Raw genomic sequence first — 26,059 nt, forward strand, 5'->3', positions numbered from 1 at the left:
AGTTTTTATAGACACAAATATGAGCTTTCCATGGGTGCCCCCCTTTCTCCAATACAGGCTGATATCTTCATGGAAGACCTTGAAGAAAGGGCTATTTTGCAAAGTCTTTGTTAACTTGAATTTTGGGTTCGTTTTAAAGATGATATTTTTGTTTGTGGGAGCATGGTGACGAGTCTCTGGGTTCTTTTCTTCACTTGCTCAACTCCTTGGATCCAAAACTTAAATTTACTCAGGAATCAGAGATAGAGAGGCGTCTTCCTTTCTTAGAGGTTCTGGTGTACCGAAATGATACATATTTCGAGTTTAGTGTCTATAGAAAACCCACACATAATGACCGTTACTTAAATTATTCGTCTAATCATTCTCCTGCTGTGAAAAGAGAAGTTGTCACATCTCTAGTTGATAGAGCATTGAAAGTTTGTTCAAGACACTTCTTGGATTTAGAGCTCAACCACCTTAGAGATATTTTATTTGGGAATGGTTATCCAATTATTTAATAAATTCTGTAATTGCAAAATGCATTAAAAGATTATCAGACAGTTACACAGAAAACACAAATCAAAGGGAAAATTCAGTTTATTTTGGTCTCCCATACCTTATAGGGGTTTCAGACCACATTTAAAAAAATCTAAGAAAAAATAACATGTACACTTATTATTGACCCAGAAAAACTATCAGTTCCCAAATTTATCAAGGTAAAGACCTTATCCGATATTTGAAAACTCCGGTGTCTACAGAATTCCTTGTTAGTGTGGTCTTTGGTATATCGGAAGAACTGATCAGCGACTAACGGATAGATTAACTCAGCAGCCTAGTTCAATTAATAATACACTTAAAAAGCGAAAAAAAACAGAAAATTTTGACTCTAAATTTTGACTCCAGACCATACTATTTTGTTTAATCAAGCTAGCCTAATTTCGCATGACAAAGGTATTGTACAGCACTACAGAGAAGCTGTTGAAATTTATAAATACCAACATTTAGGTCTAGCTTTAAACAGAGATTCCGGTAATTTAAGAATAAACGAGTCATGTTTCGTTTTTCTCAAAAGAGAAGCCGATACTTTAGTAATTCCTTAAATAAACCTTGAACCACTTTCCCAGTCATATAATCAAACACGTGAACAGCCCCTTAGGTCTCAAATGGTGTCTGCAAGAAATGCAATAATTAAAATACGAAATCAGATGACATAGTTCTCCAACTTATTTAATTCCTGGTTCGTTTTGTTTTTGAGTGAATGAATTGTTTTCTTTTGTTTTATTTCTCAGTTGTTCGCTAGTATCTGTCGGTGGCAGTTCATAATTTTTTGGATTTTGTTCAGATCGCGGATATTGGCGAATAACTCAGCTTTTTGATTGTTAGGTATTTAGTTTTAATTCTTATAATTTTTCGGCTTTTATTGAATTTTATTCATCTTTTAAGTTTTTGGTTTTTTGTTTGGTTTTTTTCACATTGACTTTCCGCGTTTGTTTTTTGTTGTTTTTTTCTTCGGCATTTTCCTTGGATGTATTATTTCGTTTCGCGCTGAAAAAGAGAGGCGTTTGTACTCTCGAAATATTCGCTTTGTTGTGTTTTTTCAGTATTTTAATTTGGCCTTTAAAAAACCCCTTTTTGCTCGTTTTTCTTTCTTTATGTGATGTCAGGCCAATGTGGTTGAAAAAATTATCTTTGTTTTAAATTTTGGTTTAGATTAAATTTTGTAGACTTAAGGCGCTTTGGCTTGTTTTTTTTTCTAAATGACAGTCTCTATTTGGCAGATTCTGCAAATCTGTACCGCCAATCTGCAAATTTTATTTCAATGGAGACTTCTTTTCCGGCTCCGTATTGGCAGTTTGCAGATGCTGCAACCTTTGACGTTTCTTTTTCTGCAAGATGGCAGAATGGCAAAATCTGCCAAATGGAGACTGGCTTTTACATTTATTAATGTTGAATTTGCTCTATTTGGACATGATTTTTGACTATTTGTTTGGATTTACTGTTTTGTCCAAGGTGATTGGATGGATGATTAAGGTCTAGACCTTGTTCAAGTGCTCATTTATCTCAGTTACTAAATTAGGATGACAGTTTTTTCTGTCTTTTCTTTTTTTTTTACCAAGTAATTACCTGTAGCACACTATAGACTAAACTCTTACGTTTATTTTCTTGGCGCAACCCTGTGCAGTACTTCAAAATCATCAATATTTGTCTGATTCATTGAAGGAAAAGTAAATAGGCTAAGATATACAGAGCTAGTAATAGTTTTGAAAGACGAACATTGCGTAGAAATTGCCTGATTTCAGTAACTTTAGAAATTACAGTACTTTTCTTTTGCCTATACTGGTAGGTAATATTGAAGTATAATTTTTTTCTTTCTCAACTTATTTGTTTCTTTCTCAACTAAAGAACAAGAAATTCTAGAACAAAAAGACATTGTTAGATTACTAGTTTCAAAGAGTAGGTTTTGAAATTCAACCTGCTATTGTTCTCACTTTGGTAAAACTAAATTTCACCAGCTTGATAACATAGGCCTAGCAACCCATTTTAATAAACAAGTGTTTCAGCACAAGATTCAACATAACGAAATATATTACCAGGGCTAAGCTACATCTAGTACAATCAGAGGTAAGTTTTTGGCAGTTTATATTATTGACACACCACTTGGTGCCTGTTTTACCCTATGCTCTTTCCAAATATTAATTTAAAAAACTTTCCACAAAATAAGTTTTTCAAAGAAAAGTAGGCCTAAAGAACTCCATTTAACAAAAAATGAGGGTAAAATTCTACTTTAGCTACTTTTGACTATCTTAGAAAGGGGTTAGGTTAAGAAAATGAAACTTTCAGGGATGAGTCTACAGGCTAAAGTATGTCCCGGGAAGGTATTTTGAAGTACTGACCTCCACTCCTTCTCCCTCTAGAGGGTCCTGACCTTTGATGACCTTTAAAAATCTGTGAGTTATAGAAGTGAAACCTTGCAAAATAGATCTTCTGATTAAATGAAGCATAACAAAATTGTTTTCAGCTGCACAACTTTGCTCAATCTCAATTTATAAGGTTTTAAAGATATGCAAATACTTTTCCTAAATTTTGGAATGAAAACATTGATATGGCTTAAAATTCTGCTCCAATAACTAAAATTGCATTTTCAGAGCTAAAGCCAGAGAGAAAGAAACTGATAACTGAAAATTAAGGTAAAATGTTGTTTTGTCAAAATTTCAATGGGTATAGACCTATCATGTAGGCAAATTTCAGGACCCTCTAGAGGGAGAAGGAGTAGAGGTAGGTGCTTCAAAATACCTTCCCAGGACATTCTTTGGCCTGTAAACCCATACCTGAAAGTTTCATTTTCCTAACCTAAACCCATTCCAAGATGGCCAAAAGTAGCTAAAGTAGAATTTTACCAAAATGAGCAAAAATCAAATCAAATAATCTACCAAGTGTGAAACTGCCACAAATCAGTATCAATAAATAAATTAAACCCAAAACAAACAGAAATTACAATAATTAACCAAGTCAAACTCACAACAAGCAGAAATTAACATAAGGGTAAATATCTACCAAATCATATTATTGACTTATGCATAAAGTGAATATACCACTTGATGCCTTTTCTTATGCTGATTAGGAATATAATAATCATTTCTATCGGAAATGAATTTCAGCCCTCCCCCTCCTATATATGCCAATTCAGGGTATATATTTCTACATTAGGGGGGGGTGAGTGCAAATTTTGTTTCTGATGTAAATGAGAGGTAACTTTAAACTTTACCCCCCCCCCCTAATGTAGAAATATATACCCTGAATTGGCATATATAGGGGACTGAAATTCATTTCCGATAGAAATGATTATTATATTTGTAATCAGCATAAAAAAGGCATCAAGTGGTATATTCACTTTATGCGTAAGTCAATAATATGATTTGGTAGATATTTACCAACATAAGTTGGGTGCTAAACCCCTATGCCTTCCCAAGCCCAGAACAAAATTTGCACTATACTGAAAAAATATAAATGTTTTTACTTTTATAACTTTAATAAATCAAATAATATTAACATTTTAATTACTAAATTTCAGTATATGTATATTAAACTGACAAGGCATATTCATTTGTATTTTTCAGTAAAGTGCAAATTTTGTTCTGGGCTTAGGAAGGCATAGGGGTTTTGCGCTCAACTATGTTAATTTCTGCTTGTTTTGAGTTTGACTTGGTTAATTATTGTAATTTCTGTTTGTTTTGGGTTTCATTTATTTATCAATACTGATTTGTGGTAGTTTCACACTTGGTAGATTATTTGATTTTATTTTTGCTCATTTTTTGTTAAATAGAGTTCTTTACTTTTCTTTGAAAAACTTATTTTGTGGAAAAAAGTTTTTTAATTAATTTCTGTGCATTTTATATTGACATAGTCTTTTCAGGGAAAAAGAAAATAATACTTAAGATCTTCTTGTTTTTAAGACTTTATAGTTTGGCCTGCTATTTGTATGCTGGAAAAAAAAAATTCAGCAATTTTTAACAACATACACCCTTTTAAAAATCTGGACACAAATGGTACTGTTTAATTTAGTTTTATACCTTCTCTAGTTGACCTGAAATGGAAAACTTGATACCATTTGCAAAAAAATCTGTTTACTTTCTTTGATAGCTTGGATACACTTACACTGTTTTGATTTGGTTAAATTGTAAGAGCAGAAGTAGCCCCAAAAGTTTGAACATAATACCCTCAGTTGTTTTTGGGATACTGCTGAGATGCCTTTTTGGGAATTAGTATTATCACTGTGCATTTTGACTTAATCTTAAGGCAACATTTAGTTTTTAAACATAATGGGAAAATGGGAGGGTGGGAGTGGAAGGGGGATTAGTTGCCCTCCAATAACATTCAACTATTAAAAAGGGCATCAACCCTTTCTATTTTCAATTGAATCTTTTGAAAGTTCCCTCATTAACTCCTTTGATACAAAGTGCCCTGGTCAAACAACAACAACAAAAAAAAAATACATTATACCCATGTTGATCTTTACTATAAAAATGTCAAGCCTTCCAATCGCTTTTGACTATTCAAAAGGGCACTAGGCCTTTTGATTTCCAATCGAAAGAGCCCTTTTTGAAATGACAACGCTTTCTATAAACACTTTATATGCCCCCAGGGCAAAAATTACAACCCCTACCCTAAGGTCTGTTATGGTGGTTGCCATCCTCTAAGACCAAATTTCCAGAACTTTCAACTGTGTTAAACAAAATGGCTATCTCAAAATTTTCATTGGATGTGTTTGGGGAAATGGTGGGCTTGAGAGAGGTGGTAGTTGCTCTCCAATCACATTCATCCATTAAAAATGGTCCTAGCCCTTTCAATTTCCAATCAAATGAGCCCTTTTGAAGTTTCTACAACAAAACTTTCAATAAAAATCTTATATGCCCCCATGTTATAAGTTACAACCCTTGCCCTGGGTGCAGGGGGGGGGGGGGGGTGTCATTCTCAAAGACCTAATTTCCTGAACTTTCTACTACATTGAATAAAATGGCTATCTGAAAATTTTGATTGGATGTGTTTGGAGGAATGGTGGGTGTGAGAGGGGGGTTAGTTACTCTCCATTCACTTTCGACTATTACAACGGGCACTTGCCATCTTAATTTTGAATTGAATAAACCGCTTTTGAAGTTTTGCGACAATTTTATCTATAAAAACCTTATCTGCCCCCATGGCAGAACTTGCCACCTTTGCCTTTGGGGCTCTTGGGGGTTTGTCATGCTTAAATAAATAATTTCCAGAACTTTCAGCTATGTTGAACAAAATGGCTATCTCTAAACTTTGATTGAATGTTTTTGGGGAAATGGTGGGCATAAGAGGGGGGTTAATTACTCTCCACTCACTTTCGACTATGAAAAAAGGCACTAACCCTTTCAATTTCCAATTGAATGAGTCCTTTTGAAGTTTCTATGCTTTCAATAAAAACCTCATATGCCCCCAGGATATAACTTACAACCCTTGCCCTGAGGGCTGTGGGGAGGGAGGGGTTGTCATCCTTAAAGACCTAGTTTCCAAAACTTTCAACTATGTTGAATAAAATGGTTATCTAAAATATTGATTGGATGTGTTTGGAGCAAAGATGGGAGTGAGAGGGGGGTTAGTTGCCCTCAAATCACTTTCAACTATTAAAAAGGGCACTAGCCCTTTGATTTTTTTTTGAATTTGAAATTCTAGCCCTTTGAATTGAATTTGAATTGAATGAGCCCTTTTTCATGTTTCTACATCAAAGATTTCAATGAAAACCTTATATGCCCCCAGGGCATACTTATAACCCTTGTCCTGAAGACTGTGGGGGGAGTGTCCTGCTCAGAGGTATAATTTCATGAACCTGAAAATTGTGGGTGTGGAAGGGGTGTTAGTTGCTTTCCAATCACTTTTGACTACTAAAAAGAGCACTAGCCATTTCAATTTCCAATTGAATGAACCCTTTTTGAAGTTTCTATGACAATGCATTATATAAAAACCTTATATGCCCCCTGGGCATAATTTACAGCCCTTGCCCTGAGGGCTGTGGGGATGTTGTCATCCTCAAAGACCTAATTTCCAAAACTTAAAACTATGTTGAATAAAATGGCTATCTCAAAGTTTTGATTAGATGTGTTTGGGGAAAAGGTGTGCTTGAGAGGTGGGTTAATTGCCCTCCAATCACTTTTGACTATTAAAAAGGGCACTAGCCCTTTGAATTTAAAATTGAATGAGCCTTTTTTGAAGTTTCTACAACAATGCCTTCTATAAAAAACCATATATGCCCCCAGGGCATAACTTACAATCCTTGCCCTAAGGGCTGTGGGGGACTGTCCTCAAAAACAATTTCTATCTGGAAATCAACTATGCTGAACAAAATAGGTATCTCAAAATTTTGATTGGATGTGTTCTGGGAAATGGTGGGCATTGAAGGGGTGTTAGTTGCATTCCAATCACTTTCAACACAAGCCACTCCAATTTCCAATTGAATGAGCCCTTTTCAAAGTTTCATTCAATTTCCAATTGAATGAGCCCTTTTGAAGTTTCTGTGATAATGCTTTCAATAAAAACTTTATATGCCCCCAGGGCATAACTTACAACCCTTGCCCTGAGGTCTGTGGGGGGAGGGGTTTTCTCTCTTAAGGACCCAATTTCCAAAACTTTAATCCATGTTGAATAAAATGGCTATCTAAAAAATTTGATTGGATGTGTTTGGGGAAAAGGTGGGTGTGAGAGGGGGATTAGTTGCTCTCAAATCACTTTTGACTATTAAAAAGGGTACTAGCCCTTTGAATTTCAAATCAAATGAGCCCTTTTTCAAGTTTCTACAACAAATATTTCAATAAAAACCTTATATGCCCCCAGGGCATAACTTATAACCCTTGCCCTGAGGGTTGTAGGAGAATGTCCTCCTCAAAAATATGTTTTCTATACAGAAATCAACTACGCTGAACAAAATGGCTATCTCGAAATTTTGATTAGATGTGTTTGGGGAATTATGGACGTGGGGGGGGGGGCTAGTTGCCCTCAAATCACTTTTGACTATTAAAAAGGGCACTATCCCTTTGAATTTCCAATCGAATTAGCTGTGGGGGCTGTGGGGGATTGTCCTCCTCAAAAACATATTTTCTATCTGGAAATCAACTATGCTGAACAAAATGGCTATCTCAAAATTTTGATTGGATGTTTTGGGGGGAATTGATGGGCATGGGGGAGGGGCTAGTTGCCCTCCAATCAAGTTTGACCATTTAAAAGGTTACTAGCCCTTTGAATTTCCAATTGAATGAGCCTGTTTTGAAGTTTCTACAACAATGCCTTCTATAAAAACTTTATATGCCCCTAGGGCATAACTTAAAACCCTTGACCTGAGGGTTGTGGGGGAGTGTCCTCCTCAAAAACATATTTTCCATCTGGAAATCAACTATGCTGAACCAAATGGCTATCTCAAAGTTTTGATTGGATGTGTTTAGGGGAATGATGGGCATGGGGGGGGGGCTAGTTGCCCTCAAATCACTTTCAACTATTAAAAAGGGCACTAGCCACTCCAATTTCTAATGAAATGAGCCCTTTTTAAAGTTTCTACAACAACTCCTTCAACACAAAGTGCCTAGGTATGGAGAAAAAACCAAAAAAAAAAATATATATTGTGCCCACATTGTTCTTTACTTAGGCAGCGCTAGCCCACTGCCTATGATAACAGTCATTTTGTCAGAAATGAATTTTACCCCGCCCTTATACATACCAATTCAGGGTATATATGCCCTGAATTGGTATATATAAAGGTGGGGGTAAAGTTCATTTCCAACAAAAATGATTATTATATTTGTAAAGAACATAAAAAAAGGCATCATGTTGTGTGTTTACTTTATTGTAAGTCAATAATATGAACTGCAGAAAATTCATCCAATCAGAGGGAGAGGGCAAAAAGAGGACAATGATATCTGGAAAAAATATAAAATAAAGAAATTAAAGTATATGCCTAGAAAAGGACCTGTACAGAAGGAATTATGTTAAGAAAACTGTTCATACTCCATAATGTGCAGAATAGTTACAGCAGTATAGGCCTAGATAGATTACTAGACACAAGAAAACATGTTAAGACAACAATTCTTACTTCATAATATGCAAAATAATGATAGTCAGGAGTGTAATTTTCTATGGGGCAAAGGGGAGGGGCAACTGCCCCCTCCAGACCTAAGCCCCCCCCCATAACCTCAATTTGCCCCCCCCCCCCAGCTGAAATTTAGTTTCTGCAAAAAATCTTGTTAAGACTAAGATAGGCCTGCATAATTCAAGTATCCAGAGAAACAGGTCAGTTTTCTTTAGTCTATCTTTGCCTTTATGGTAATATATGTATCATTTTTCAGTTTTCACTGTCATTTTCACTTGATTCAGGAAAATTGGCTCCAACTTTGCCCCCTCCCCCCAGGATTTTGATGAAATTACACCACTGATCATATTTAACATATTATGCAGAGGTAGAACCTCTATCTTCACTTTTTTCATTGTTTTGTACTTTCACTACTACATTTCTAAAATTTTCATGTCTATTCTCTAAGCCTTGAAAGTTGTGGTCAAACAAACACCTAATCACCATCTAACCTTATTTTTCTATTTATGTGTAATATGATGGATTGATGGCATTTAATTTGTATTTGAAAATAGAGGAAATGCATGTCAAATCCATGCTTTTTTCAGAGGTTTGTTTAAAAAATTGTACAATTATGAAAGAAGTGAATATAAAGGTTCTCTCCTTTCAAAATGTGACAACTTTGCTTATTCTGTATATTACAAAGTAAGAATTGTTTTCTTAACATGTTTCCTTATGTCTAGTAACCTATCTAGGTCTATACTCAAAATTATATATTTCCCATCTATTGTCCCAATTAGTCTCCTTTGTTTCAACACATCTACCTGAAAATTGAATCAACTGTGACTATACAAGAATGAGATAAACAGGTGATGGGTGACAGAATGTATTAGATATATACAATTTGGTCTGTATATTTGCATTCTAGGGGGGGGTAAAGTTTAGCAGGGCTGCATGTAAAATGCAAATTTATTCTGCATAATATGAAGTATAAAATGTTTCCTTAACATGTTTCCTTCTCTAGGCCTATACCTAGTTTAAGGGTACTAATTTTATTAGCATGCTTCCTTCAGAAGAGGCCAACCACTAAATATTTTTCTAAATTTAAACTGCCAAAGGTGAAATTAAGCTTCTTCTGAATTTATTTTTAGCTTCCTTTTGTTTTATTGTGTTTCCCTAAGAGCCACTCTTTTCTTGTGGTTAGGGTTATTCAAAGGGGACCAGGCAAGCTGCCACAGGTGCTCTTGTGAAGTTTTTTTTTGTTTATGTTTGAATTAGGAGGGGGTGCTGTTATTAATTTTGCCATGGGTGCCACAAACCCTAGGAATAACCCTGCTTTTGGTATCCCATCAATAAAAAATTTATTCTTACAATTGTTGATCAACAGTATTTTCACCAGAACCTGTATTTAGACTCTGGAAACATGCCTAAATATTTTGGTAAACACATACAAGATTCCATAACTGACATGGACAAGGTGTACACTCTACTTGAGATCTCTTCTAATGTTTATGTTAGGCCTAAATATAATAATTCACCCAAAGATTATGGCCTTCTGGGGAGCCAAAACTGATGTTATGCTTGTTGTCTACTTCTTGACATCTTTTTTTTGCTGCTGGAAGTCTGGATCAGTTTCTTCATTGCTATTGTTTTCTAACATGGTCTTCATGATTATTTTATCATGCCTAATCTTTTGCTGCCTCATGTCTTAAAAGCATAAGCTTCATCAATTTTGAACACAGTAGAAATGGGGATAGATAATTAGTAGTGCTACCTGTGGTATGATTAGACTCTGCTTCAATCAATCAACTTTAGACAATTGAAGCATGCATCCTCAATTGTCTATCAATTGGGATATTGTCTGACAATATCCCAATCTTTAGTTTAACCTTCTTCATCTGTAAGGGGTTGAATAGGCTTTTCAGTTGAGACTATTCAGTCCTTTTCCTTTTGATTCTATATATAAAATGAGTTGGACTACTGCACGTGGTTGTTAGTTGTTTGTCTTGCAGTGTCTCAGTTCTGATTATATATCTTGCAGTAGCGCTTTTGAGTCTAGGAACTTATTCTTCTTTTCTTGCAATAAGTTCATAAGCATCTTCTTGGGACAATCCTATTGTGGCTGATGACTAAAAACTGAATCTGATGTTGCCATGCTGTGTAGTTGCTGTTGCATAATAAAATTTGTGTTTATATTATAGACAATGCTATTGTTATAAACACTGCTTATTAAAATAAATATCAAAATATTGATGAATATGTAAAATTAGTAAATTAGGTAAAAATGTATGATAACATTATAGTAGGGTTTACCCTTCTCATTATATATTCAGCCTATATTGACCTACAGTATATAGTGTTGTAGGTTTAAATCCATTAAAAGGTATACAGTATGTATGAAAAATATCTTTTTGAAAAATGGGTTCAAGTTTTTACATCTGTCAGTTTGTTTAGTTTTGGTCATAGTTAAGTTGGCAAATTGAAGAGATTGGCACTTAAAATAATAAGTGCTCAGGGGTTTCTTCTTTGTGCCTACAATACTTGCAAAGTGGGCTATTGGTAACTTCTTTATTTGGCTGCTTTATTTTATATGAAAAGGAATGGTGGTTGAAGTTAGCTGTTTTTGTACAGAGGCAATGGAACTAGACTGATTTCATCCAGGTTGGAAAGAGGGGTAAGTTTGGTGGCCTTAATCTATGTTATGTTTTCACTTGTAATCTAGTAACATCCTTTATAGTGATAGGTTTCCCTGGTTCCATTTGGCTTTTTCCTCCTTGTTTTGCTATCTTTTACTAGACTAGATGTATTTGCTTCCCATTTTAAATTACCTTAAATTTACCTTAAATCGCACTTGCTTGCGATATGGACGAGTCCAGTGTATACCAGTTAGTGATGATAGGGCCGCGGGACATCAGCTTCATCCCATTGCGTGAGCCATAGTTTGGTTTCCCATTCCTTATCAAGATGGGCTTTGAAACTGTCAACGGATGGTGAACTCACTGTCGTTTTGCTCAGATCGTTCCAGAGGCTTAGGATGCGGTTGGAGAAGAAATGGTTCCTCTTTCTTGTATTAGCACGCTTCCGAAAAAGCTTCGCTGAATGACCCCTGGTTCTTGACAACTGGGCAGGCTGAAAGAGGTACTTGTCGTCAGACTTGAGCAGTTTTTAGGTCATTATCATATCACCTCTTCGCCGACGGTATGTCAGAGTTGGTAGCTTGAGGCTCTGCAGTCGGCATTCATACTCTTTGTCTCTGAGCCCCTTTACTCATTTTGACACCCGTCTTTGGACAGACTCGAGAGCCATCTGGTCTGTTTTATTAATTGGCGTGGCGACACACATTCCAAATTCTAATCTCGGTCTCACCAGGCTCTTGTAAAGTTTTGTGATTATTGCAGGGGATCTACTCGTCATTGTACATTTGATGAGACCGAGAGTTTGGTTCGCCTTTGCTGCTGCAGCTCGGGTGTGGCAGTTGAAATTAAGGTCTTTGTCTACAACGACCCCCAGATCTCTTTCAGAGGGACTCTCAGAGAGTGGCTGTCTCACACCGCATTTGCTGACATCGAGTATTGCCATCGTGGGTTATTTCTTCCAAAATGGAGAACCTTGCACTTTTCAACATTAAACTTGAGCCTCCATATCTTGGCCCATTCGCCAAAGCTGTCAAGATCTGACTGTATTGACGTCATACCGTGCTGAGTTCCAACAGGACCAATGAGCTTTAAGTTGTTGTTGCACAGGCTAAGTTTGCTTATAACAGTTCTTGGAGTGTCATTAATATGTACATTGAAGAGTGTAGGTCCCAAAACTGGTCCTTGGGGAACCCCGCTTAAGACCTCAGCTATTTTGGAGTAGTAAGCTCTGCCACCTTCACCAAAAACTCTGACCTGCTGCTTTCTTCTCTTTAGGAAAGACGTGATCCAGTCCACCACTCCCTCTTGAATTCCAATTGCCTTAAGTTTCAAATGAAGCCTTTGATGGCAGACTTTATTAAAGGCTTTAGCAAAGTCTAGGAAGACCATATCCACTGGGAGACCTTGGTCGAGGAGCTCAGTTATGTAATTATATAAGTCAATCAGATTGGTTTTGACTGATCTGCCTGGTTGGAAACCAGGTTGTTGTTTTGATAGAAGGTTATTTGTGATCAAATGTCTAAGAACGGCAGTGTTGACAATACCTTCTAGGATTTTCCCAACAGCAGACGTAATACTGATTGGCCGATAACTGCAAGCTTTACTCTTGTCTCCTCCTTTATGTATTGGCGAGATATTGGCTACTTTCCAGTCCATTGGTATGACTTTAGTGTCAATAGATTTCTGGAAGAGTCTTGAGAGGGGTATTGCTAGTTGGGAATGAGCTTCCTTTAAGAGTCATGGATGTATGCCATCAGGCCCAACAGACTTATTTGGATTAAGCTTTTTAAGCCGAGATTCGAGCTCAGCCTGATACACTCTTAATGGTAACCTTTGAGTGGTGATTTTGTAACATGGTGGGGTTGGCAGGGAGGCTTTGTCTGCGGGTGTGAAGACTGATGTAAACTGGTGGTTCAAGGCATCAGCAATTTCTTGGGGGTCATTTGACTGGGCTCCATTACAAACCAGCTCCGAAACTGTGTGTCTACCAGGCTTATGTGCTGAGGCATAATTCCAGAACTTCTTGGGATTGGTTTTTGAGGTTGCTGCGATGGCCTCCTCGTATTTATCTATCAGTTCTCTGGACAGGGCTCGAACTTTGTTCCTTGCTGCTTTGAACTTTACCAGGTAGTCCGTTCTGTGGGGGTCCTGATTTGTGAGCTTCGACAGTTTCTTCTTCTTGTTCCTTGCACACTTCATTTCTCTGGTCATAAAGAGAAGAGTTTCTGATTTTGATCTCCATGTGGGAGTTGTATTTCTACTGACGGTGTCTAACAACATATTGTTCATTTTTTCCCATGTGTCCTCTGCCTCCATCGTTTCGACAAATGACCAATTGCACTGACAGAGTTCATGCCTGATTTGATTGTAGTTTGTATACACATGTCTGGTTAGATTAGATGTCTGTGGGTACAATCGAAATCTGCATTTTATAGCTATGTGATTACTATTTCCAAATGGGGGTTGCAATTCTATATCAATGAGTGACTCAGGATCATTTACCAAAACAAGATCAAGGAGTGAAGGATTCTGTCCATCTTAATATCTGGTCGGGAATGTCACCGCCTGGAACAGCGAGTGTGCCTCTAAGCAGTCAAGAAAAGACTGCGTAACTGCATTACTTGTGTGGCAGTACCCCTCAGTCCACTCAATCATAGGTGAGTTAAAGTCGCTAACTGTGACTAGATTCTTACACTTCCGAGCAGCACCATGAATAGACCGGCATATAGCCAAGAGTGAGTTCTCCAGACTCGTTGAGGTGGGACTTCTATAAAAACAACCAAGTATACTGGGACCCCCAGGTAGGTTAATAGATATCAAAATTTGTTCTACACATGGCTCATATTCTGACTTGATATCAACAGTGCCTACCTGAATCATTTCTCGTACATATATGGCTATTCTTCTGCCACCATCCGTTAGTAAGTTTGTCATCAGTCTGTATCCGGAAATCTGTATCTGGGATTCTATCAGGGGTAGGGAGGTTCACTTTGGTTTAATCTCACAGAACGCATAAATATCAGCCTCATTTGCGGAGAGGACACATCTGACCTCCTGAAATTTCGAGGTTAGGCAATCAACATTGCTAAACACCACACTAAGTCCAGTAATTTTCTTGCAATGACTGTTGCCTGCATCTGTACTAAGTCCATAAGAAGACATAGAAGTCTCTGGGTTTGCATCACTATAATTATCACTTGCATACACTGTACTTTGAAAATCACTACCATCTAACTGACTATTTACATAAGTTACTTCACTTGGTATATCTTCTAGAGTTCCAGTGCAGCCGGCGGGACTATACGAGTCAGCAAGTTTTTTGGAACTATAGCGTTGCCTCAGATAACCAAATTGGTTTCGCCTTGTGCTCGTTTAGCCTGCAACTCCTTATATAATTTTGCTCTTTTCTCGCGGTCAGTCTTTGAGACATCATTACGGAACTGGATCGTATCTGACCCTTTTCTTTCGTAAGACTTTTGAAGGATTTGTTTATTAGTCTTAAATTGAGGGACCGAGAACATTATAGGAACAGGCTTGTTTCCGGTGCTGGTGGTTGCAGCTTGTCCTTGGGTTTGCAGATTACTCAGACGACGGACTTTTGAGATGCTCACATTTGGCAGCCCATAATCACTCGCAAGGTACCTCTTGATGTACAGTTCATCACTTGTCTGAGGGGGGACACCGAAGACGACAATATTAAGCTTTCGGCGCTGCCGGTCCCTTTCGTCTGCAATCATGTGTCTAACTTTAGTTTCAAGCTGCACCTCAAGATCATTTTTCAATGTCTAAATCTCCGACTCGACCAATCTCTGAACTGCTGCCTGGTCAAATGAGGTGCACTGTTTGATAGTAGCCAACCGACTTTCAACCCCACTAAAGGGGTTATCAATATCAGTGGTTAGCTGGTCTCTTAGTTCGGCAAACGCTTCTTTCACTGCATCCTTAACTTTAGTGTCCAGTTCCTTTACAGCACTAAGAGCAGACCGGAATGGTTCGAGATTCTTATCCATAATCTTCTGAATATTGTTCAAAGATGCCCCACTCGCCACTTGAGGGTTACTTTTGCAAAGTGGGCATTTCCACTCACAGCCAACTCGTCGCGTCATTTTAGTCAGTATTGAGTACTCTGCCTCTGACATTTCTAGACAGTCAATGCATATCCAGAGGCCACAGCCATCACAGTTCATAGCACATGAATCCTCATGCAAGTTCTCATCACATGTCGCACACTTATTGGTCCCTTTTTTTGGGCTCTCGAAATGTTTCTTTGGCCGCATTATGCTGGCAATGCTGTTCTAATTTGTTTTGAGTCGGCAACACTGCTTCACGCAAGCTAGATATTTATAATGGTTAAAATGTCCAGAAATACTTTGATGGTGAGTTTAACTTTTAAATTAACCTTAGTCTATCCTTGAATGTCACTTTTTGATGGAGTAGGCTCACTTCATCCGTGTTAAATTTTCACTTGACAATATTTAAGGTAGACAGAATGTGGGAAGTGCAATACTCAAATCGCCTATTCACAGCAGTTTAAGGATTCAAATCCCGCTGGTACCAGTTCGGCCTCTTGTTTGTTTGCTATTGCGTCCTTCTGCACAAATTATCCACCAAAAATACGCAAAAACGGACGAGCCAACGTAAGCAATGGTATTTTAGTATTTAGCGTTTGGCAACTGCACTTTATTACTGGCTACAAATTCAGAAGAAGAAGAAGGACACTGAATTCAGCCTGGCTTTATTTACAAACAGATAATCAGCTGTTTATTAGCAGACAAAGGACAAGTCCTTTGGGAATAGAAAATAAAAATTTTCTAACATCAAAAATCAGGTAAATAAAGTGAAACACCAGGGAAAACCACTTAAAAAGAAACTTAATATCAAGTATAAGGAGATATGGTAAAAAATGGGTAGAAATAAATGTTCTTTCTCACAAATTTGGTCAACAATCCTTTATTCAATTTCACACCTCACAGTTGCTGTTGCAGTACCAAAAGCATAACTGATAACTGATAATAATAACTCCCAAGAGTTTAATCTTCCTGGCTTTAAGAGAATCAGAGATAGTTGGTATAAAATTTGGTTCAGAAGAATTTAAAAATGAAATAGTTAAAATTGGAGATTTACTGTCATATTTGAACTGGGAGCTAAGTCTTCACATTATCAATTAAAATTTGGGCTTTGCCACATTCATTTGCCTCACAAATTTCTCCAAGGGTAAGGTTGTCAGCATATTTCCAGCAGTCTTCAGAATCATTAGCAATATCATTGATCATAACTAGAAAAAGAATAGGGCCCAGAATGGTGCCTTAAAGTATGCCACAAAAAAGCTGGCTCAGGTTCAGAGAAAGACTTCTTATATTTTAAAATTTGGAACCTATTTATTAAAAAACTTTGGATCATTTTTACAACAGCAGGATTTACTCTAAAATCAGTTAAATTTTAGAAATGAAAATATTATGATCAATCAAATTGAAACCCTTTTTAAAATCAATTGTTATTAAGTTTAGCCATTTACCAGGCTCATCAACATGCTTAGAAATAAAATATAGAAGACTGACTAGATAATGGAATGTTGATGTATTCTTTCTGTTACTGTACTGATAAGGATCAAAGAGGGATTCAACTACAGCTTTTAGCCAATTTGCTACAAAAATTTTGTACATTTTGCTGAATAAGGGGGTCAAAGTGATTGGCCTCACACCATTGAAATTATACCTGTGGGTAAACTGAAGAAGTTGAAATGCAATTAAAAATTTGTGTTAGTGGCTTAATCAGTTTGTCAGGAAATGCTTTTATAAGTTCAATTGGAATATCTGTGGGAGTTATACTAGTTTCTTTAAATTTCTTTATTTTACTAAAACTTGATCCTTAGAAATAGTAGGTACAGGTATGCCATCATGTGGAATTTTCTGATACTCATGGTTTGTTTTATTTACATCAAGAGGCAACAAAGACTGGATTATTCTGGCCAAATGACCATTTAACTGGTTACGAACTGTTTCATTATTAGAATCTGAACAAAAAATCAACACCACTAGGGGATTTTCCACAAATTAATTTTATTTCCTTATACCACATGCGAGGCTTTGATTCAAAAAGGTTATCAATTTTGTTGTGGTAATACTCAGCTGCAGCTTTTCTTGTCATTTTACATACTTTGTTTTGCAAGCATATTAGCATTTCCTATTTTCCCTTCTTTTCTTAGTTTAATATTATACTGAATCAAATCTTTAATTTCTTGGGTTATGTAAGGACAATCTGTGTTGCACCACTTGAATGTTTTCTCAGGAAAGCATTTGTCATATTTGTTTCTTAATTTATCTTGCAAAAATTTAGCTTTTTCATCAGAGGACTCTAAAATTGCTACCTCATCCCAGGGCTTGGATGTAATCCAATTTCCAAATTCTAAGAGACCCCTGTCTGAAAGAGGTTGGTAGGAAACTTTCTCAATGACATATTTTACTTTATGTGAAGGCAGCAGAGCCCACTTTATTATGTTCATATAATAGGCTCATTATAATATTCTTACAAATTTGTGCAAATTATGTTGAGTTTAGTATTACCTTTAGTAGCCGGAAACTTTACTATTTGCTTGAGTCCTTGACTTCTGAGGAAACTTTCAATTCTTAGATCATTCTTTTCACTAGTAGTGCAAATTCCAACATTCAGGTACTTAGAAGTAATCAAATCAACTCAAAAATCTAACTTTTCAGAAAAGACCTTTTTTTGGAAAGATGCCATACTAGGTGAGCAATAAAACACTCCAATAACAATACCAGTTACATATCTCAGAAGCTTTTTTGGTCAAATCATAATCCAAGTCATTGTCATCAGTATGGGGAATCTGCAGAAGCTGCAGCACCAACTGCTCACATATGAAACATGCTACACTGCCACCTTTCTTACCTAACAGATGGTTCTGATTATATTTTCTGATGAAAATATTATTATTATTAAAAAAAAAGGAATCTTCAACTAGCTTTCATTCAGTGTGGTCAAACAAAAATAGCAATTTTCTGGATATTAAGAAGCTGTTTGGCAAGGTTTTTATGAACTTATTTTGACAGTGATTTGGAGTTTGATTGCCAGGTGATAAGTCCAGTTAGACAAGTTTCTGGTATCATGACGGGATTAATATTAAGCCCTGTTCTGAACTTTATTTATTGATCAATGACAGAGGGTGCAAAGATTGAGATAATTGTTGGTGAAACAACAAGCTTCTTTAGTAAAGATGACATAATTACAGCAAAAGAAATGTTGCACAATAAGTTCCAGTTTACAAGCAGGTTTGTTAGAAATGTAAAATACAAAGATAATGTTACAGAAATTTGTAAATGGTTACAAGCTTGGGATAAAGAAAAGAAGCCAATGCCAAAATTCGTAATTGAGAATCCTTGCATTGTTCCCACTTTAGGTGATGCAGTAGTGGCTACTCTGGCTGTGAAAGTAAACAAACTAGGCCAGAAAATCGATTATTTAGTGGAATCAAACAATAACAAATCTATTTCTTGGCCCTCGAAATTCAATGCATTGGAATCCAAGGCTCCATCTTATGCAGTTGTACTCAAGAACTTACCTGGATCACTCAACACTCCCAGTGCTTGTAAGTCCTTTGTCAATTCAGTGTGTTCAAATCCTTTTCAAATCAGTGAACTATGTACGAGTAAAGCGGACTGGAAACTTATAGTTAAGTATAGAGATACTGCTGAAGCTATTGTTGACCACATAAAAGGCAAGCAACTGACGATAAATGCGTCACTAAGGGCCCCAAACTTTATTGGGGTTGTGAAAAGAATTCCCATCAAGATGGAGGAACAAGACGTGTTGCACCTTACCCCCAGAGCTTGCAAAGCAGTCAGGATTGGAAAAAAAAGGAATCTTCAACTAGCTTTCATTCAATGTGGACAAACAAAAAATAGCAATTTTCTGGATATTAAGAAGCTGTTTGGCAAGTTTTTTATGAACTTATTTTACCTAGCGAAATGAACGGACTTTTGCCCTGGATATTAGACTGGATATTTTTACAGTGATTTGGAGTTTGATTGCCAGGTGATAAATCCAGTTAGACAAGTTTCTGGTACCATGATGGGATTACTATTAAGCCCTGTTTTGAACTTTATTTATTGATCAATGACAGAGGGTGCAAAGAATGAGTTAATTGTTGGTAAAACAGCAAGCTTCATTATTAAACACAATGTAATTACAGCAAAAGAAATGTTGCACAATAAGTTTCAGTTTACAAGCAGGTTTGTTAGAAATGTGAAATGCAAAGACAATGTTACAGAAATTTGTAAATGGTTACAAGCTTGGGATAAAGAAAAGAAGCCAATGCCAAAATTCGTAATTGAGAATCCTTGCTCTGGAAGAGTGGCTTCACAGCAGTAGTGGCTACTCTTGCTGTGAAAGTAAACAAATTAGGCCAGAAAATTGATTATTTAGTGGAATCCAACAATAACAAATCTATTTCTTGGCCCTCGAAATTCAATGCATTGGAATCCAAGGCTCCATCTTATGCAGTTGTACTCAAGAACTTACCTGGATCACTCAACACCCCCAGTGCTTGTAAGTCATTTGTTGATTCAGTGTGTTCAAATCCTTTTCAAATCAATGAACTATGTAAGATTAAAGCTGACTAGAAACTTATAGTTAAGTCTAGAGATACTGCTGAAGCTATTGTTGACCACATAAAAAGCAAGCAACCAACGATAAATGCATCACTAAGGGCTCCAAACTGTATTGGGGTAGTGAAAAGAATTCCTATTAAGAAGCTGTTTGGCAAGTTTTTTATGAATTTATTTTACCTAGTGAAATGAATGGACTTTTGCCCTGGATATTTTGACAGTGATTTGGAGTTTGATCGCTAGGTGATAAGTCCAGGTAGACAAGTTTCTAGTATCATGATGGGATTAATATTAAGCCCTGTTCTGAACTTTATTTATTGATCAATGACAGAGGGTGCAAACATTGAGTTAATTGTTGGTAAAACAACAAGCTTGGTAAAACAAGCAAGCTGTTGGTAAAACAGTAAAGACAACATAATTACAGCAAAAGAAATGTTGCACAATAAGTTCCAGTTTACAAGCAGGTTTGTTAGAAATGTGAAATGCGAAGACAATGTTACAGAAATTTGTAAATGGTTACATGCTTGGGATAAAGAAAAGAAGCCAATGCCAAAATTCGTAATTGAGAATCCTTGCTCTGTTCCCACTTTAGGCAATGCAATAGTGGCTACTCTGGCTGTGAAAGTAGACGAACTAGGCTGGAAAATCGATAATTTAGTAGAATCAAACAATAACAAATCTATTTCTTGGCCCTCGAAATTCAATGCATTGGAGTTCAAGGCTCCATCTTATGCAGTTGTACTCAATAACTTACCTGGATCACTCAACACCCCCAAAAAAAACAACAAAGAGAAAAATCTCAATGAAAAAAAAAAACAACAAACATGACTGCGGCCAGTGGAGAGAAAAGAAAAGACAAATGCAAAACAACGCGGATATTTCGCCTTTATCACAAACAAGGCGTCTTCAGCACGAAAGACAGAAGAAGAACAAGATAAAAAAAAAACAATAAAACCCCCACCAAAAAAAAAAAAAAAAATATTCTAGAATTGGCGCAAACTGATCCACGTAGGGAAAAGATGCTATTATGGAGTTACTTTAGTGAGAACACCAGAGCAACTGAGGAAAAATAAAAAAATGGAAATTATTTTAACTATTCTGTTGCGAAATAATCCTTTTATTGGATATTATTGAATAGCCAATCAACACCCCCAGTTGTTGTAAGTCCTTTGTTGATTCAGTGTGTTCAAATCCTTCTCAAATCAGTGAACTACGTAAGATTAAAGCCAACTGGAAACTTATAGTTAAGTCTAGAGATACTGCTGAAGCTATCGTTGACCACATAAAAGGCAAACAACCAACAATAAATGCATTACTAAGGGCTCTAAACTTTATTGGGGTAGTGAAAAGAATTCCTGTCGAAATAGAAGAACAAGATGTGTTGCAACTTATCCCCAGAGCTTGCAAAGCAGTCAGGATCGGAAGCTCACGTTCTTACAAAGTTTACTTTGACACCCGCGCTGACTTGGACTCCTTCCTTAAACACGGAGCCAAAATTGATTACGAAGTACTTCCTGTTGACGAATATAAGTTTTTGCCAAGAAGATGCTTCTCTTGTCACGCTGAAGGCCATCTTGCAGCCAATTGTAATAATGCCGCCATTTGTGGTTGCTGTGGAGCAGCTGACCACATGTCCAGCAAATCCAATCCATGCACTGGTGATATGTTTTGTGTAGTATGTAAGAAAAGCGGTCACACATGCTACAGCGTAAATTGTCCTCTTGCTAAACAGAATCTGACCTCTGCTAGGCCATGACTGAGCAACCCCCAACATCACACAGTCTGATATCTTGGAATATCAATGGGAACTTTATAAACCAATCCACTTTTGTCCTTGATTTTCTTTGTGAGTGCAACATAATATGCCTGCTAGAGCATTTTACTATGGAGCAGGGCATAAACTTGTTAAACCAAAAAAACGCGAAGAAAGGAAGAAAACGAGGACAAATTAACAGCCAGTGAAAAAATTGAAAAATTATGCAAATATTTCGGTCAAGACATCTGATTGACCGTCATCAGTTCAGAATAAAACTGATAAAATTATTAAAACAAAACCTTAAAATAAAAACACAAAACTAAAATTGGACGACCCTTTCACAGTAACAACGAAAGGGTAACTGAATAAAAACACAAGTCTAAATGGCATTTCAGAATTGCATTTTGCGTAAAGCACTTTTAAAGGCTGATCGATTTCCAGTTTGATTGTTGTTGGAGACTCTATTCGATTGCACAATGTAACTTTGTGGATGTATGTAAAAAACGATCAGAATTAATAATTTTGTCATAAATGGGACTTAGAAAAATTTCTCCAGTGTCCCTATTGAGAGCTACCTTTTGGTGAATGTGCTTTTTTATTTCAACTGCCTCCCTGAAAACTTGCGTGAGACCTTTAACGGAGGCAACGATGGAGGCCTCGTCAAACAAAATGAAATGGTGTGGATTCTCGTACACATGTTGTGCCAAGGCGGAATCAAAAACCTCAGGCCTTTGGCGTAACCTCATTGCCTTGTCGATTGAGGACTTGTGCTCAGATAACCTCTCCCCCAATTGCTGTTGGGTTCTACCAACATAAAAACAGCCACAAGAACAAGGAATTCTATAAACACCACTACCCAGAATGGGGCTGGTTTTATCTTTTCCGTTGTTAAAAAAGTTCTGTGTAAAATTTGAATTTTTAAAGGCAATGCTAAGTTTATGTTTTTTAAGGATTCTTTTCAATTTGTCACTCAATTTTGGAATGTAGGGTAGAACAGTGAAAAGTTTCTTATCAACCACCAATGGGACGGTATCTGTTGGGGCTTGTGGACCTGATACACTCCCCTCTGCCTTTTTTCGTCTTCTGTCTATAATGGTCTCAAGTAATTTTATAGGGTAGCCATTGCAAAATAAAATGTCCTTAATATAGTTCAATTCTGAGTCTATTTGAGGCTCTGAGCATATTCTTATTACTCGGTCAACCAAAGAAATAACAACTCTTCTTTTTGTGCAGGGAGAGTGGTTGGAGGAAAAATGCAAATACCTATCGTGATGCGTAGGCTTTCTATAAATAGAAAATTCAAGGCCAGGAGACTTATTGAAAATTAAAACATCTAGGAAAGGAAGTTTGTGGTTATGTTCTAGTTCTAAAGTGAACTGAAGGTTAGAGTCCAAAGTGTTTAGATGAGTTAAGAAGGACTTAAGTGACTCTCCTCCATGCTCCCAAGAGAAATAACATCATCCACAAACTTACCCCAGAACCGGTGTTTCATCGGAAAATTTTCCAGAGCAGAGATTTCAATGAATTCCATATAAAAAGTTGCCAAAAATGGTGAAAGACTTGTACCCATGGGTAAACCCCTAATTTGGGTGAAAAATTGATTATTATATCGGAAATTTTACAGGCTCCCAAAAATCCACAAAGATGGAGTCCCTCTACACCCAATTGTGGCTTCTTATAGCTCTCCGACTGCCAGATTGGGGAAATGGTTGTCAACACTTTTTTGCCCCCTTATGCAAACGCAAACTTCATTCAAAAGAAACTCAATTCACCTTGTTGAAAAATTAAGACATTGAAATAAAAAAAGATAAAATTTTGGCCAGTTTCGATGCCATTTCTATGTATACGTCTTGCGACATTAAAAAATGTGAACTAGCTCTTCAAAGGAAATTAGAAGATAATATTGATCAAATAGACTACAAAACACTGGATATAGAGACTATTATGCGTCTCGTCCGTCTTTGCAATAGTTCCTCCTCATATTTCCGATACAATAATCAATTTTTCACCCAAATTAGGGGTTTACCCATTGGTACAAGTCTTTCACCATTTTTGGCAACTTTTTATATGGAATTCATAGAAATCTCTGCTCTGGAAAATTTTCCGATGAAACACCGTTTCTGGGGTCGGTTTGTGGATGATGTTATTTCTCTTGGGAGCATGGAGGAGAGTCACTTAACTCCTTCTTAACTCATCTAAACACTTTGGACTCTAACCTTCAGTTCACTTTAGAACTAGAACATAACCACAAACTTCCTTTCCTAGATGTTTTAATTTTCAATAAGTCTCCTGGCCTTGAATTTTCTATTTATAGAAAGCCTACGCATCACGATAGGTATTTGCATTTTTCCTCCAACCACTCTCCCTGCACAAAAAGAGGAGTTGTTATTTCTTTGGTTGACCGAGTAATAAGAATATGCTCAGAGCCTCACATAGACTCATAATTGAACTATATTAAGGAAATTTTATTTTGCAATGGCTACCCTATAAAATTACTTGAGACCATTATAGACAGAAGACGAAAAAAGGTAGAGGGGAGTGCATCAGGTCCACAAGCCCCAACAGATACCGTCCCATTGGTGGTTGATAAGAAACTTTTCACTGTTCTACCCTACATTCCAAAATTGAGTAACAAATTGAAAAGAATCCTTAAAAAACATAAACTTAGCATCGCCTTTAAAAATTCAAATATTACACAGAACTTTTTTAACAACGACAAAGATAAAACCAGCCAGGGTTCAGATCATATTTCTGTGTTCCATGTCAAAATATGTAGTCAATTATTCCTTCATCATATTACTCTGTTATTTCAAATGATTTTTGTCACCAGAATAGTTCTGTCATCTTTTTGTATTGGGGCTTTAACTCCAATCCCTAAGAAAGGTAAACCTCATTGGGAATGTTCGTCTTTTTGGTCGATCATGGTTTTGACAACTTTTTGTAAAATATTTGAGCTTTTGATAATTAATGAGGTCCAAAATGAGTGTTATAGCCCGGACTCACAGTTTGGGTTCCAGCCGCGTCTGGGTTGTTGCCATACGTTGTCTGCCGTAGCATCTATTCTCGCTGATGCCAAGAAAACTGGAGAAAGTATGGCTCTCATGGTGTATGATGTTCAACGTGCCTTTTGACTCTGATTCATGATGAGTTGATATTGGATATGGGAAAGCGCGGTGTTAAAAAAGGAACCCTTCTTCCTTTAAAAGATATGTATGCAAATATGAAAGCCAAACTTAAGCTCTCGCATCAGCATCCAGATCATAAAATAAAAAATAATCCTATTGTCCCAGTTAAAAAAGGGGCTCGAAAAGGGGCAATAACTTCACTCACTGTTTTAATAATACAATAATCCGAGGGCAAGAGAGATTTAAAACAACTTGTGTCTTGCAATGTATTGATATTTTGTTAATATCATGTGTGGATGATGTATTTAATTGGAGTCGCACTGTTTCGGGTATAGAGCAAAACTTTAACATCCTCCAGAATGATTATAAGCGCTTTGGATTAGAATTTAATGCTGAAAAGACGGAAATTCTGCTTTTTAATTGGAAATCAATCCCCGAAGGTTTTACGATTGCTCTTGGAAATAAAAATGTTAAGCCTGTCCAGTTCATTACTTACCTTGGCCTTCCTGTCGGTTCAACTCGAAAAACAACCCATTGACCATTGCTTATCAACCATCTACAGAAGCAAATTGGTTTTGCATATAGTAAAATTGCTTCAAAGAAGTTGAGGTTCAACAGAAAAGTTTTTTTTTGCCTTTATAATGCAATTGCACTCCCCCATTTTTTGTATTTGAGTCCTTTTTGGAGAATTTTTCCCAAGTGCAATAAACATAAACTTCGATCTGTTTTCTTTAAGTATGCTAAGTTTAAGTATGCTTCGTCTCCCGCTTTGGTCGCGAAATTCTTTTTCTTATTAGGAATTATAATATAGCAGACCCAACTTCAGCCATTATAAATCAGTTCAATAATAATGTTAAAAGCCATTTGTGGTTTGAAATCCTCCACCGGTTGAACTCAGTGTGTTTTTGTTTTCTCTATGGTTTAACCAGTCTTTTCTTGCTAGTGAGTATTACATTAGTGTGTAAAACTTGTACTTTTGTGTATTTTGTTTTTGTTGTGTAGGCTTTGTTTGTCTTATTTATCTTTTTCTTGTATTTTTATGTACTCCGTCTCTTTTGTTTGATTTTGATGGGTAATAAAATATTATTATTATATCTTAGTTTAATAAATTGTTTGTAACCTTGTATTGTAAGATATTCAGGACTTAGTTTATGTACTTCTGTAACTGTAATAATATCAGCTCCTGTTACATGAACATAACCCTTAAGTTCCCCCATTTTATCAGTTTTGAGACTTTCCGCATTTAAAGTTAAAAAAGAAGGGAAAATGAAAATGTGATTGAGGGACTTCTTTTTCAACAAGTTTACATTTGTTTACTTTTGTCTGTTTTGGGAAAATCTATTTAGGCGGGAGAGTAACTTCAG

The 26,059-nt window shown here is 36.6% G+C and overlaps 1 protein-coding gene across 3 annotated transcripts in view; it reads left to right on the plus strand.

Annotated features, from left to right (window-relative positions):
* The first annotated feature begins 1,964 nt into the window (after nucleotides 1–1,964).
* The window catches only part of LOC148954599 (small integral membrane protein 14), a 58,139-nt gene continuing 34,044 nt past the window's right edge, over nucleotides 1,965–26,059 (plus strand). The window contains exon 1 of one of the 3 annotated variants that reach the window (XM_089086633.1): nucleotides 1,965–1,989. The gene's annotated coding sequence lies outside the window, so the exon portion shown is untranslated. Of the gene's footprint in view, nucleotides 1,990–2,186; nucleotides 2,324–26,059 lie in introns of those variants that run through there. The other 2 variants (XM_089086634.1, XM_089086635.1) reach the window with 2 other exon arrangements.

The sequence above is a fragment of the Artemia sp. Qi Xiang Cuo genome, chromosome 3, assembly GCF_049724085.1.
Source record: "Artemia sp. Qi Xiang Cuo chromosome 3, ASM4972408v1, whole genome shotgun sequence".
Taxonomy (NCBI): Eukaryota; Metazoa; Arthropoda; class Branchiopoda; order Anostraca; family Artemiidae; genus Artemia; species Artemia sp. Qi Xiang Cuo.